Here is a 12,789-nt window from a genome sequence, read left to right as displayed (position 1 = left end):
CCCTGGCGAGTCACCTGGAGCATCTCCAGTTTAGCATGGGTGAAAGCCTTTGTGGTGTTAACTGCTGGACGTTGTGGGGCTCTCACTGTAGTATAAAGCCACCTAATGCATGTTCTGGATATTAACCTAGGATGGTCCTACCACCCTGATGACCTGATGACCTCATACGTATTTTTAGAGGTGAGTGAATTAGGTTAATTTTTATCAAGTCTCTTTACCATAATGTTCTAGTCCTGACCTTAATTGTAGGTGTGTACTAAAAACTTGGTTTATTAGTTAAAGGAATGTGATGCATAGGAAGAATTTAGTAAATATTTACTTTCTGGAAGGAGACACAAAAAAGTAAAATATTTTCACGCTTAGTTTACTGGAAAGGATTTTTAAATTATCCATTTTTAGAATAAAATATCAAAATTGAACATGCTTATCAAAAAAGTTTTGTAAAATTTTTGAGAAAAATAGAAAAACCTCACAGGCCACTAGTCTAGTAAGACCATCATTTACCATCATTTGAATCACTGTGTGTTCCTCCCGGGTTTCTCCTACTCCTTTTTATCACATTGTTGCAATCACGCTGTTCTGACCTCCTGTTTTCCATGTTATTATGTCATCTCCATCAACATAACATTTAGGGGTTTCGTTTTTTCCTTCTTTGAATATTTAGATTTCTCCCAAGTTTTTGTTTTCAAACATGATGCTGTGATAAACCTCTTTGTATAGTAAGATTGTCTGTATTTAGAATCACATCCTTAAGATAGATCTGAAAAAACTCTTTTGATGATCCAAAAATCATCATGAGGCCAGCACAGTCCGGGTTCAGACTCTGTCTCGACGTCCCTGGTGGTCCAGTGGACCGGAGTCCGCCTGCTAATGGGAAGGACACAGGTTCGATTCCTGGTGTGGGAGGACTTCACAAGCCACGAAACAGCTGGGCCGGTGTGCCAAACTGCCGAGCCCGCTCTGGAGTCTGTGAGCTGCGGCTCCTGAGCGTCTGCTCCGCAACAAGGGGCCGCCACAGTGAGCAGCCTCTGCGCCACAGCAGAGTAGCCCCGCGCTCTGCAACCAGAGAGAGCCCTGCGCACAGCAGCGAAGACCCAGGAGGACAAACAAAAAATTGCCAAGAGGGAAGCATTAAAAAACGTTGCCTTAGTTTAAGAGTGTGCCTTCCAGTCCTGCGTCCAGCCTCGAAGTATGTCGAGGTCACGTTCCTCATTTGTGTGAGTCTCTAAAACACATATACTCACCATATAGCATGTGCATTTATTGGTTTATTTTAAATATTTATTTTTATTTATTTGACTGTGCTAGGTCTTAGAGGATGAGGTGGTTGGATGGCATCACTGATTCCATGGACATGAGTTTGCGCAAACTCGGACAGATGGTGAAGGACAGGGAAGCCTGGCGTGCTGCAGTCCATGGGGTTGCAGAGTCGGACACGACTGAGCGACTGAACAACAAGGTCTTAGTTGGCATGTGGGATCTAGTTCCTTGACCAGGGATCAAACCCAGGCCCCCTGCATGGAGAGCATGGACTCTTAGCCACCGGACTACCAGAGAGGGATCAAACCCAGGCCCCCTGCATGCAGAGCACGGACTCTTAGCCACCGGACTACCAGAGAAGCCCCTACACGCATATTCAAAGATGTCCAGGCTAAGTGTAATTCTTTATAATTCTAAATACAATACTTACTCTGTCACGAATTGCTTCAGGTTATTAACTTCTGTTCACTGAGTGAAATCTCCTTCAACTGTAAAGTGAGATCATCCTTAGGATGGCCGCTCCACTGTGCAATGGCAAAGACTGAATATGATAATGGATGCAAAGCTGCTTTAGCAACACTCTGTATAAAGTATGGCATTTGCTGTTTCTTTCTTACTTCCTCCCCCTCCTTCCAAACCAGGCTGCTCCTGGCTGGGACGGTTCACAGTCTGATTGGGAAGACGCTATGCCTTCGTCTTGCCAACAAACAACCTCGCAGGGTTTAGCAGGAGCTTCCTCTGCAGGGCCTCCTTCACCTCCTTGTTGCGGAGGCTCTAGATGACGGGGGTGAGCACGGGGGTTATGATGGTGCAGCAGACACTACCTGGCCACCGGTATCATCGGTGGATCCATGAGGCTGGACGTAGGTGAAATCACGGTGCTGTGGAAGGTGGCAATGGCCAGGAAGTGGGAGGCACACGTGCAGAGGGCCTTCTCCTTCCCAGCTGCTGAGCGCATCCTCCCAATGGCCACCAAGGCCAGGCCGTAGGAGGTGAGAATGAGGGCAGCAGGTAGATAGGTAGCCAGGGCAGAGAAGATATAGAGGACCACTCCTGCCATGGCTGTGTGGGCACAGGCCCGGGAGGGAAGGGGTTGGATGTCACAGAAGTAGTGCAGTACCTGGTTGGGCCCGCAGAAAGGCAGGGCAAAGACATTCCCAGTCTCGATAGCTCCACCGAAAGCGAGGAAGCAGCCACCAGCTGGAGACAGGGGCCCCTGGTCATGACAGAGCCGTAGTGGAGAGGTCGGCAGGTGCCCATGCAGCGGTTGCAGGCCATGGAAGCCAGCAGGAAGCTCTCAGCTGTGGCGTGCATCACCAAGAAGGTCATCTGGACCACGCAGCCCTTGAAGGGGATGGACCTGTCAGAGGCCAGAAAGTCGAGCAGCAGCGTGGGTGTGACCACAGAGGAGTAGCAGATATCAAGGAAAGAGAGGACGCTGAGAAAGAAGTCCATGGGACTGTGGAGGCAGGAGTCTTGAGGATGAGTGCCACCATCCCCAGGTTTCCCACCACGGTCATGACATAGATGAACAGCAAGCCTCCAGAGAGAAGCTTCTGGAGGTCTGGGTCATTGGAGAATCCCAGCAAGATGAGCTGGGTGACGGGGGTGCAGTTTCCAGTGGCAAGGGTTAGTTCTCCAGGTGTCATCTGCAGAGGTGGCAACCGATCATCACTCAGACACTTACTACTTTCATAAGTTTGAGCAGCTCACTTAACCATTCTGAGACTCAGTTTCCCTAACTGTAGAACAGGTGATTTATTCTAACCTGTTTCACGAGGTTTCTTGTAAGGATTCAGTTGGATCCTGCATGTAAATTATATAGCAGAACTAAATTTGTGTTGATAAGAATAATATTGCTGTTCCTTCTTCCTCCTCTCAATGTAATTACTGGCTTTACAAATAATTAATCTTTATTTTCTGTTTGGTTTCATGAGGAGAATTATAACTACCTTTGGGGGGAAAAGACTAGTTTTCTGTCCCTAGACTACTTAGGTAATACATTCACTTTACATTTGGTAGTTTTTCTTTTTTTTTTTTAACAGATATTTTTGCTGAGTATGTCTGCCTGTGCAAGGTACAACGAGGAGGAACGCCAGGCGCGTGTAAGTCCTCTTCTACAAGGTGCGTGGGAGAGTCACGCTCTAGTGGACAGGACATGAGCTGTGAAGGCAGACAGACCCGTGTCTTCATTTCAGCTCGCCTCTCACTGGCTGTATCTCCTTGGATAAGCTGTCTTTGAGTCTTGTTTTTCTTACCTGCGAAATAGAGATCATATATCTCCTCAGGACTGCTGTGTGGCCTGGATGAACTGAATGAGTGGAAAAGCTCTGACTGTCTGGAGCTCAGTCAGTCATCGGGAGAGGTGAGGTGCCTTCCCCGCTCTCTCATGCCTGCTTCTACACACGCAGGTCACAGGACGCAGCACTGAAAGGCCGGGTCCTGGCGGCGTGGCAGGATCCGGGCACACGGCTCAGCCTGGACACTTCCGGCCCCGCATCCCTGCGTCTTTACCAGGGGCCCTCGGCAGCTTTCATATTCACTCTTCCCTTTCTACTTCTTGGTTGAAGGACTTAATTTTGCACAAATGAAGAGTCTCTGGTCCAGAATGAATATTAATGGTTTTCTTTTTCTCTCATAAGATGACAGCCAGATTCCTTTGATGCACACAGACACAGACACATTCACATTCTCACACACACACTCACACACTCATACATTCACACACACCCACACACACATTCATACACACACATAGTCACACATACCCACACTCACATACTCACACACACTCACACCCATGCACCCACACACACACACTTTCTCACACTCATACACAGACTCACATACACTCACACTCACACACACATACACTCACACATACACACACACCCACACACACACATTCTTATACACACACACACCCACACACTCACACACACTCTTACACACACTGACACACACACACACACACAGAGTCATTCAGCTCTGGGTTTAGGCCGAGCGCCTCCATCCTGCTTCCCAGTAAGTGAGGGCTCTGGTCCTCCTCTTCCGCTCCCCCTTTCTTACCATCTTCCTTGGTCCAGACAGACTAGGTTCCCTCCTCACCTACTCCTCCCGCCTGACTCCCAGAGGAACACGTGAGTCCTTCAGAGGCCCATCTATGATAATCCTCACTGACGATGACCTTGACTGACAGCCTTGCAGATGGACCCGAGGCTCCCAGATAGCGAAGAGCCTCCAGATGTCCTCCATGACGCCTGCGAAGTCCTGCCTCAGCCCTGCCAGGGGCCTCCCCTCACCCAGCTGAATTCCCTCCCTTGTGTGCGCTGCTGCAAGCTGGAGGCTGACTGTGACTCACACAGATGCATTCAGACTCCCTTATCCGGGCTTGGTCAACGTTTCTGAGACTTTCTTTCCCCACTCCTGGGTTGTTTTGTTTCTCTATCACACTGTAACTTCTGAAAGCAGAGACTGTTCCAAGTTTTGTATCAAGAGAATAGCAAATATTTGAACAGTTACAGTTATGCAAGAATATTTGAACAATTGAGGTCGTTCAGCAGTATTTAAACAATTACTTTTCAGAATAGCATAAAGCGTGACTTTGACCATTTAGGATCTTGAAATAATGTTGAAAGCAAACTGACTCCTGTGACTCAGGAATGAAGGAGGCTGCAAAGACCCTTTGTAGTGACCAGGAGGGCTTCAGAAAGAGAAGGGGCGGGGCTGGACCTTGACAAATCAGGAAGGGGGAGCCTTGTGGAAGAGATGAGGGTGTGCAACAGCCTGGAAGTGGGAATTAATCTCAATAAACGTTTACTGGGCAAAAAATGCATGGCAAAGACAGTTTGAGCTTCAGTTTCCTCAGTTTCCATGAGGTAGAAAGATAGCATGGGTCACTATACTTAGCACGGTTCTGGACACAGGTAACACATTAACTTTCATGCCACTCCAAGTTAGATTAGCAACATGTAGTGGGTTGGACCCCTGAATGCAGTGGGGTCTCAGGAAATGCTTACAGGCTGGAAGAGTAGGGGGTGGGGTGCATCCAGATTTGGGGGAGAGGAAGGAGGAGAGAACAGGCGACCTCAGCTCTCTGAACCAGCTCTGGTGGGGGAACTCAGTAGGACTTCTGATGGACAATCACCCACCTCAGCGGGCAGTGCCCCCACCTGGCACAGCTCCAGTGGGAACTCAGGATCCTCCCCACCAGGCACGAGGGGGGTTCCAAGACTCACGTCCACTCCAGCCTGTGTCTTTGGGGTTCTCTCTAGAGCTGTTTCTGGCCTCAGAGCTGATGGCAGGGCACCCGGCTCAGGTGAACAGGAAGCGGCCCTCAGGACTGAAACTGAGGCCGCCTTTGCTCCTGCCAGTTTACCAGGCTGGCTCTGCCCCTCATGACCCCAGGTGCTGTGGAGGCTCAGAGCTCAGGGGGGCCCTGAAACACACCGGGCCCACATCCTCTCCTGGGACTCCGGGAGGGTCAGTCTCAGGGCAGAAGGGATGATGCCCTGCAAAATCTGGTTACTTAGTTTGGTCTTGAGGAAAAGGAAGTTAGGGTCTCCTTGAGGAGCTGATGCTTATGGTTCCACCTTGGCCACAGGGAGACTCAGAAGGAGAGGTGGGAGCCATCCAGCCTCCTCCCTGGACTCTGAATTGTGGGTGAAGGGATGTTGTCTTGCCCCCTTGGGGGCTTGCTGGAATCTGGAGGCCAGTTTTCCCAGCTAGTCTACTAAACAGCCCAGGGGACCTTGGCTGGACACTGAGGACCTGCCCTGGGCTCCAACCCTGGAGGACGAGTCGGTGACGCTGAGCTCCACAGAGAGTGAGTCTAGGGCGGGTCAGGCCGGGCTGAGCCCCTTTCCTTGCTGTTCCTGTGTCCCAGCTGTGGTGGAGCCCTGAGTGGGTGGGCACCCTGGAGCCTGACCCTCTCTGGGAAGCTCTCCTGGCATCAGCCACCAGGGGCTCATCTAAGGAGGCACTGGGAGCCTTGTTAACAGAATGGGTGGTTTATTTATATTAGCAATTTAAAAAATTGTATTTTCAGAAACAAAGCTAGCATTTAAGCACAGGAAATGCCAATGGGTGTAAGGAGGAGCCAAGGGAATGGTTAACCAGGAGCAAAAATGCACTTGGATCATCTCCCAGGTGTGGGTTTCCCCCTCTTTTCCTCCCTCTGACTCTGCTTTGTGGGTGGTGGGGAGAAGGCCTCCTCTCTATTTGTCAGCTGACACTGCTCCCCTGAGCCTATTCCTTGATGGCTCAGCTGAGGCTCCTGGAGTAGGGGTGGTGGAGGTTCTGGAATCATGAGTGTTTGAACTGAAGAGAAGTACAGAGCATCTGGCCCTGTGAACTCCTGGCTGAGATGCGATGGTGCAGCGGAGCTCTGAGTCAGGCCTGGATTTCCCAGTGGGAAGACCAGGAGCAAAGTCTAGGCATCAACATGAAATAAAAAATATATATGGTCATTAAAATAAAGTAGCAGGACATGGAGATTTTCTTTAAAATAATCTGGATCGGTGCATGGTGAAAAATGTAAACAACATTTTGAAGATAATTGACAAGATCTTAATATGAACTGTGAATTGGATAACAGTACTGTATCACTCTAAAATGTCCCAATTTTGATAACTCTACTGTCTGTTCTTGGGAACTGCTCATTAAAGTGTTTAGTGACAAATGGTTTTGAATAAATTAAATGTGAATATTTAAAGCGTTTTATATTAAATAAGTGGAACAAATTAGAAACAGTAACTCCAAAGGACACAATGTTCTTATATTATTCTTGCAAGTTTAAAAATTGTGTTAAAATACATTATAAATGTAAAATATTAAACTATATTGAAAGAGTGAAAAAAAATCTGGGTGGGAGAAGTTGTAATAGTAGTGAAGCTATAAATTGTTCATAGTTGAAGCTGGAGGATAAGGACGTAGGCACGTTGGGGTTATTTTTTTCTGCAACACAGGTATTACTTGCATTTCTGTGGGGCAAAAATCTGTAAGTTACTATCTATAGTAACTTCACTGAATCTGGAACTTTTAATAAATAGTAAACAGTGAATGGAAGTAGATTTATTTTCCTAAATTAATCTTCAGGAGGTCTTGTTAGGCAATGTCTCAGAATAACCCTGAAAAGACATGCTATTCACTTTTTCCCATTATTTACAAGTTTTGGACAGTTTTTCTTAGCAAGTCTTTATTTCTACATTTTAATACAGTTATGAATTAATAAATAATATTGATGATCAGTTCAGTTCAGTTCAGTCGCTCAGTTCGTGTCCGACTCTTTGTGACCCCATGAATCACAGCACGCCAGGCCTCCCTGTCCATCACTAACTCCTGGAGTTTACTCAAACTCATGTCCATCGAGTCGGTGATGCCATCCATCCATCTCATCCTCTGTCATCCCCTTCTCCTCCCACCTTCAATCTTTCCCAGCATCAGGGTCTTTTCAAATGAGTCAGCTCTTCACATGAGGTGGCCAAAGTATTGGAGTTTCGGCTTCAACATTAGTCCTTCCAGTGAACACCCAGGACTGATCTCCTTTAGGATGGACTGGTTGGATCTCCTTGCAGTCCAAGGGACTCTCAAGAGTCTTCTCCAACACCACTGTTCAAACGCGTCCATTCTTCGATGATAGTAGCTACTATTTGTTGACCATTTATCTATGCCAAGCAGTCTCTTAAGGGTTTTACATGTATTAAGTGCGTTTTAGTTCCTCAATACTAATATTAGGTACTATTTTTATTCTCATTTTATAGTTGAAAAAAACTGAGGCACAAATCCCTAAGATCATACAGATAGAAAGTGGCAGAACTATGATCAATCCCAGACTGTCTGGTATCAGATTGTACATATTATTTGCTGTTTCATTCAGGTGCAAAATCAAATTAAGTGTTTGTATCATATTTGAGACTTCACAATTTTTTTTTTTGGATTCTGAATTGTATTGCTTTTCTCTTTCCTTTCCTTCTAAACATAAAACATTTAAGTACAAAGTTCAAATTTCTAGGATTCCACTTTCTGAAACATTTTTCAGGAAAATATTTCAAAGAGAGGCAGGGATTACCTGAATAGGCAAATAACTTTCCTAGGTCACCCCAGAATATCTAAGTAAGAATGATCAAATCACCAAAGCATCCATTAGTTTTCTATTTTTCTTGTGGCCTTTGGCCCATGCAGTTGCAGGAAGAATTGGAAAAGGATCAATTCCTGGGAGTCTGTTCATTTAATGCCTTGGGGCAAAGGCATAGAAGGGTGGATATAGCATTGGATTTTGAGTATAACTATCTGGGTTTGGTTTCAGTTCTTTGTCATCTTTGTGGTCTTCCCTTATATATATACATGGTCTTTGTTTTTATGCTTATTCTGAAAAATATTTTAAAACTATTTGAACTATGCATTTAAAAATGTTCTCAATTGTAAAATATACTTGCAAAAGTGTATAAAATCAACCCCATTTGAAGAACATTGTTAAACACCCATGTATGCCCTATTTGGGGCTTCCCAGGTGGCTCTGCGGTAAAGAATCTGCCTGCTAATGCAGGAGATGCAGGAGACATGGGTTTGAGCCCTGGGTCAGGCAGATCCCCTGGAGCCCAGTATTCTTCCCTGGAGAATCCCATGGACAGAGGAGCCTGGCGGGCTGCAGTCCATAGTGGGCAAGGAGTCAGACACGACTGAAGTGATTTAGCAGGCACGCACATGCACTGTCTACCTTAAAAATACGTTGCCAGCATCTTTAATGTGGTTATGAGTCACCCGGGGATCATGTTAAAATGCAGAGGCTGACTCAGTAGGTTTGGGAGGATCCCGGGGTTCTGTGTTTCTAACCAGCTCCCTCGTGGCAGAGATGGTGGTGGTCCACAGATTACACGCTGGGCATCCTGCTCTGAGAACGCTCCTGTGAGCCTCTCCCTAATTTCACCCCCCTTTTCTCCGCAACCAGAGAAATCCCAAATTTTGTGTAACCACTTCTTGCTTTATTTTAAATAGCTTTACCATCTGTGAATACATTTCTAAATATGACCGTTGTTTAGTTTTACTTTTCTTTTTAAATTTTCTTAAGCCTGATTAAATGCAAGTTTAAAGAGTTATGTTCCATTTCGTGTTGTTACAAAGGGTGGCTGTAGCCCTCGGCTCGTACAGCGCATCGTCGAGCGTGCCTTCCGGCCAGTGCTTATCCCTCGCGCTCTCCCACCCCTACAGTGTTCCTGGCCCTCTCCCCAGCCCCGCAAGTCACCACTGTGCTAAGTCACTTTAGTCGTGTTGGACTCTTTGTGACCTACGTGGACTGTAGCCCGCCAGGCTTCTCTGTCCATGGGGTTTTCCAGGCAAGAGTACTGGAGTGGGTTGCCATTTCCTCCTCCAGGGGATCTTCCCAGCCCAGGGACCAAACCAGCGTCTATTAGTTCTCCTGCATTGGCAGGCAGGTTCTTTACCACCAGCGCCAGCTCTATGAGCCTGCTACTTTTCTGGAATAGTCAGTATTTGCTATATTTTTATTAATAATGTGTTTTAAATTTTATTTATTTATTTTATATTTTGGCTTCACTGGGTCTTCGGCGAGTGGGGGCTCCTCCCTGGTTGTGGTGGGCGGGCTTCTCATTGCGCGGCTCCTGCTGTTGCCGGGCGTGGCTCTGGGCACGTGGGCTGCGGGACTCTGCGCATGCGGTTCCGCAGTTGCGGCTTCCGGCGCCAGAGCACGGGGTCAGTAGTCCTAGCGCAGTTTTAGTTGCTCCGCGGCGGGTGGGATCTTCCTGGCCCAGGGGTTGAGCCCGTGTCTCCGACACTGGCCGGCAGAGTCTTTACCACTGAGCCACCAGGGAAGCCTGCTGTATTTTTTTATATCATGCAGTATTTGTGTTTGTCAGACTTATTTCACTTAGCATAATCCCCTCCGAGTCCATCCATGTTGCTGCAAATGCAAAAATTCATTCTTTTTTTAGCAACCAAGTAGTATTCCACTGTACACACACACACACACACCCATCTTCTTTATCCGTTCATCTGTTGATGGGTACCTAGATTGCTTCCATGTCTTGGGAACTGTAAATTATGCTGCTGTGAACACTGGGGTGTGCCTATCTTTTCAAATTAGTGTTTTTATTTCTTTTGGATACATATAGCCAGGAGTAATTGCTGGGTCATTTCCTGTTTTCAAACTCTATAAATGGAATAATACTGTATGCATTCTTCTGTTACTTTCTTATTTCACTTAACCTTATGTTTTAGAGACACTCATTTTGATACGGAATGGTATGTAATGAATGGTATGTTATTTTGATATAAACGGACCTGCAGTTCATTTATTTTTGCTGCTGTTTAGCTTCTGTTGTGAATAAGCTCCGTTTTATTCATCCGCTCCTACTGTTGACGGACATTTGTGCTGCTGTGACTTTCTTGCCGAGGGAAGCAGTGCTGCCCTGAGCGTTTCAGGTACATGCTTCGTAATGCAAATGTGCGAGAGTTTCTGTTTTATAGAAATTCTGCTCAGGCTGGATCCTAGAGTATGTTATGTGTTCAACTTCTTAATTTGTTGCCAGTTATTCTCAGAAGTAGAATGGCTCAGCTGGGAGGGTGTTAGACCGAAGATCTAAAGATCCCGGTTCGATCCCAGTTCCGGCAGTGGCTTCAGGTGTCGCCACCAACGGTAGCTCCGTGGTGACCCCCTTCTCAGCTGCCAGTGCGCCTGTCTCCACCTCTGTAACGAGGGAATGCCCGGCTGCCAGAGTTCTCACTCGCACATGGGCAGTAACCTGCTTCCAGGGACGCGGAAACACTGGTCAATTTTCCTTGGACAGCAAGGAGCTCAGACCAGTCCATCCTAAAGGAAATCAACCCTGAATATTCATTGGAAGGACTGATGCTGAAGCTCCAATACTTGGGCCTCCTGATGCGAAAAGCCAGGTCACTGGAAAAGACCCTGATGCTGGGAAAGACTGAGGGCAGGGGGGAAGGGAGCGGCAGAGGACGACATGGCTGGATGGCATCACCAAGTCCGTGGATGCGAGTCTGAGCAGGCTTAGGAGACCGTGGACGACGGAGGAGCCTGGCATGCTGCGGTCCCTGGGGTCACAAAGAATCCACACAAGTTAGTGACCAAACAGCCAGAACAATTCTCAGCAGTGGTCAGTCCAGTTTGCACAGAGCCACCCCTGACACTGGGATTGTCCGCTCTTTAATGTCACTACTTTGGAGGGTACAGAGCTGTATCTTGGGACTTTAATTTTTCTCTCCCTCATTCCTAGGGAGGTTTTCGGATGTTCATCGGCCAGCCAGATCCTGCATGTCTTCTCACAGGCTGTGAGACGTTGGGAGAGTTGCCTCACTTAGATCCTCTTTCCTTTAGCGGTAAGAGGAAGACAAGAACATTCACCTCACAACATACAGTACTTTCTAGGGAAAGAGTTGCCGCTGTCAAAATGACATTGACCTAGCTTACTTTAGGTTTCACTTTGACCAGTACTCTTCTGGGGTGTAGGAAGCTAGAATCAATACAGAGATGACGGAAGCACCCAGAAAGGCTGCCTGTGTGTAAGGAGAGGACTTTACCAGCTTGTCAAAAGTCCCAAATACCCAGAAGTTGCTTGTTTTAGTTAAGGAAACTCTAACAGCTTTAATTAACAACCCCTAAATTTCAGTGACTTAACAAAATAAGAGTTTATTTTTTGTGGCCAGTTACAAGGCAGCATTTCTCCACTGACTTAGGAAACCAGGTTCCTTCCCTGTGTCTCTGCGATGCCCTTTAGAAGTTCCCTGTTCCACCTGTCAGCAGAGGAAAGAGAGCCAAGAAGTCGTAACACCCACCGAGCTCTTAAAATCCATCCTTGGGATGGCATGTCTCCTCCAGTCGCATTCCTTTGGTGAGACCTGCTCACATGGCGTCATCTGTATGCAAGGGGGCCTCAGAAAGGTAGCCCCGAGCTGCGACTGTCCACTTGCCAGGAGGACACTATGGAAGGGAAGCCACAGGCATACACAGTGTTAACCCGCGATGGCAACTCTTCCCACCGTGGTTAAGACAGCGGTAGTGATATTGCCGTCCTATCAGCCCACCCTCCGGCAACACGATGCCCTTGTTCACTCTGAATCTCCTCTTCATGCTCATTTTACGGTAGATCGGGGGTCCCCCACCTCAGGATCTAATGCCTGATGGTCTGAGGCAAAGCTAATATAATGATAATAGAAATGAGTGAAAGTGGCTCAGTCATGTCTGACTCTGCGACCCCACAGACTATACAGTCCATGGAATTCTCCAGGCCAAAATACTGGAGTAGATAGCCTTTCCCTTCTCCAGGGGATCTTCCCAACCCAAGGATTGAAGCCAGGTCTCCCACATGCAGGTGGACTCTTTACCAGCTGAGCCACCAGGGAAGCCTGAGAATACTGGAGTGGGTAGCCTATCCCTTCTCCAGTGGGTCTTCCTGACAGAGGAATCGAACCGGGGTCTCCTGCATTGCAGGCGGATTCTTTACCCACTGAGCTATCAGGAAACCCCAGTAAAAATAAAGTGCACAACAAATATAA

The 12,789-nt window shown here is 47.2% G+C and overlaps 1 pseudogene; it reads right to left on the bottom strand.

Moving 5' to 3' along the window:
- Positions 1–1,423: 1,423 nt before the first annotated feature.
- On the bottom strand, positions 1,424–3,990 carry LOC102406254 (annotated as a pseudogene).
- Positions 3,991–12,789: the final 8,799 nt, after the last annotated feature.

Source organism: Bubalus bubalis, chromosome 16, assembly GCF_019923935.1.
Source record: "Bubalus bubalis isolate 160015118507 breed Murrah chromosome 16, NDDB_SH_1, whole genome shotgun sequence".
NCBI lineage: Eukaryota > Metazoa > Chordata > Mammalia > Artiodactyla > Bovidae > Bubalus > Bubalus bubalis.
Note: the sequence above shows the minus strand (reverse complement) of the source record. Positions and strands in the feature narration are given on the sequence as shown.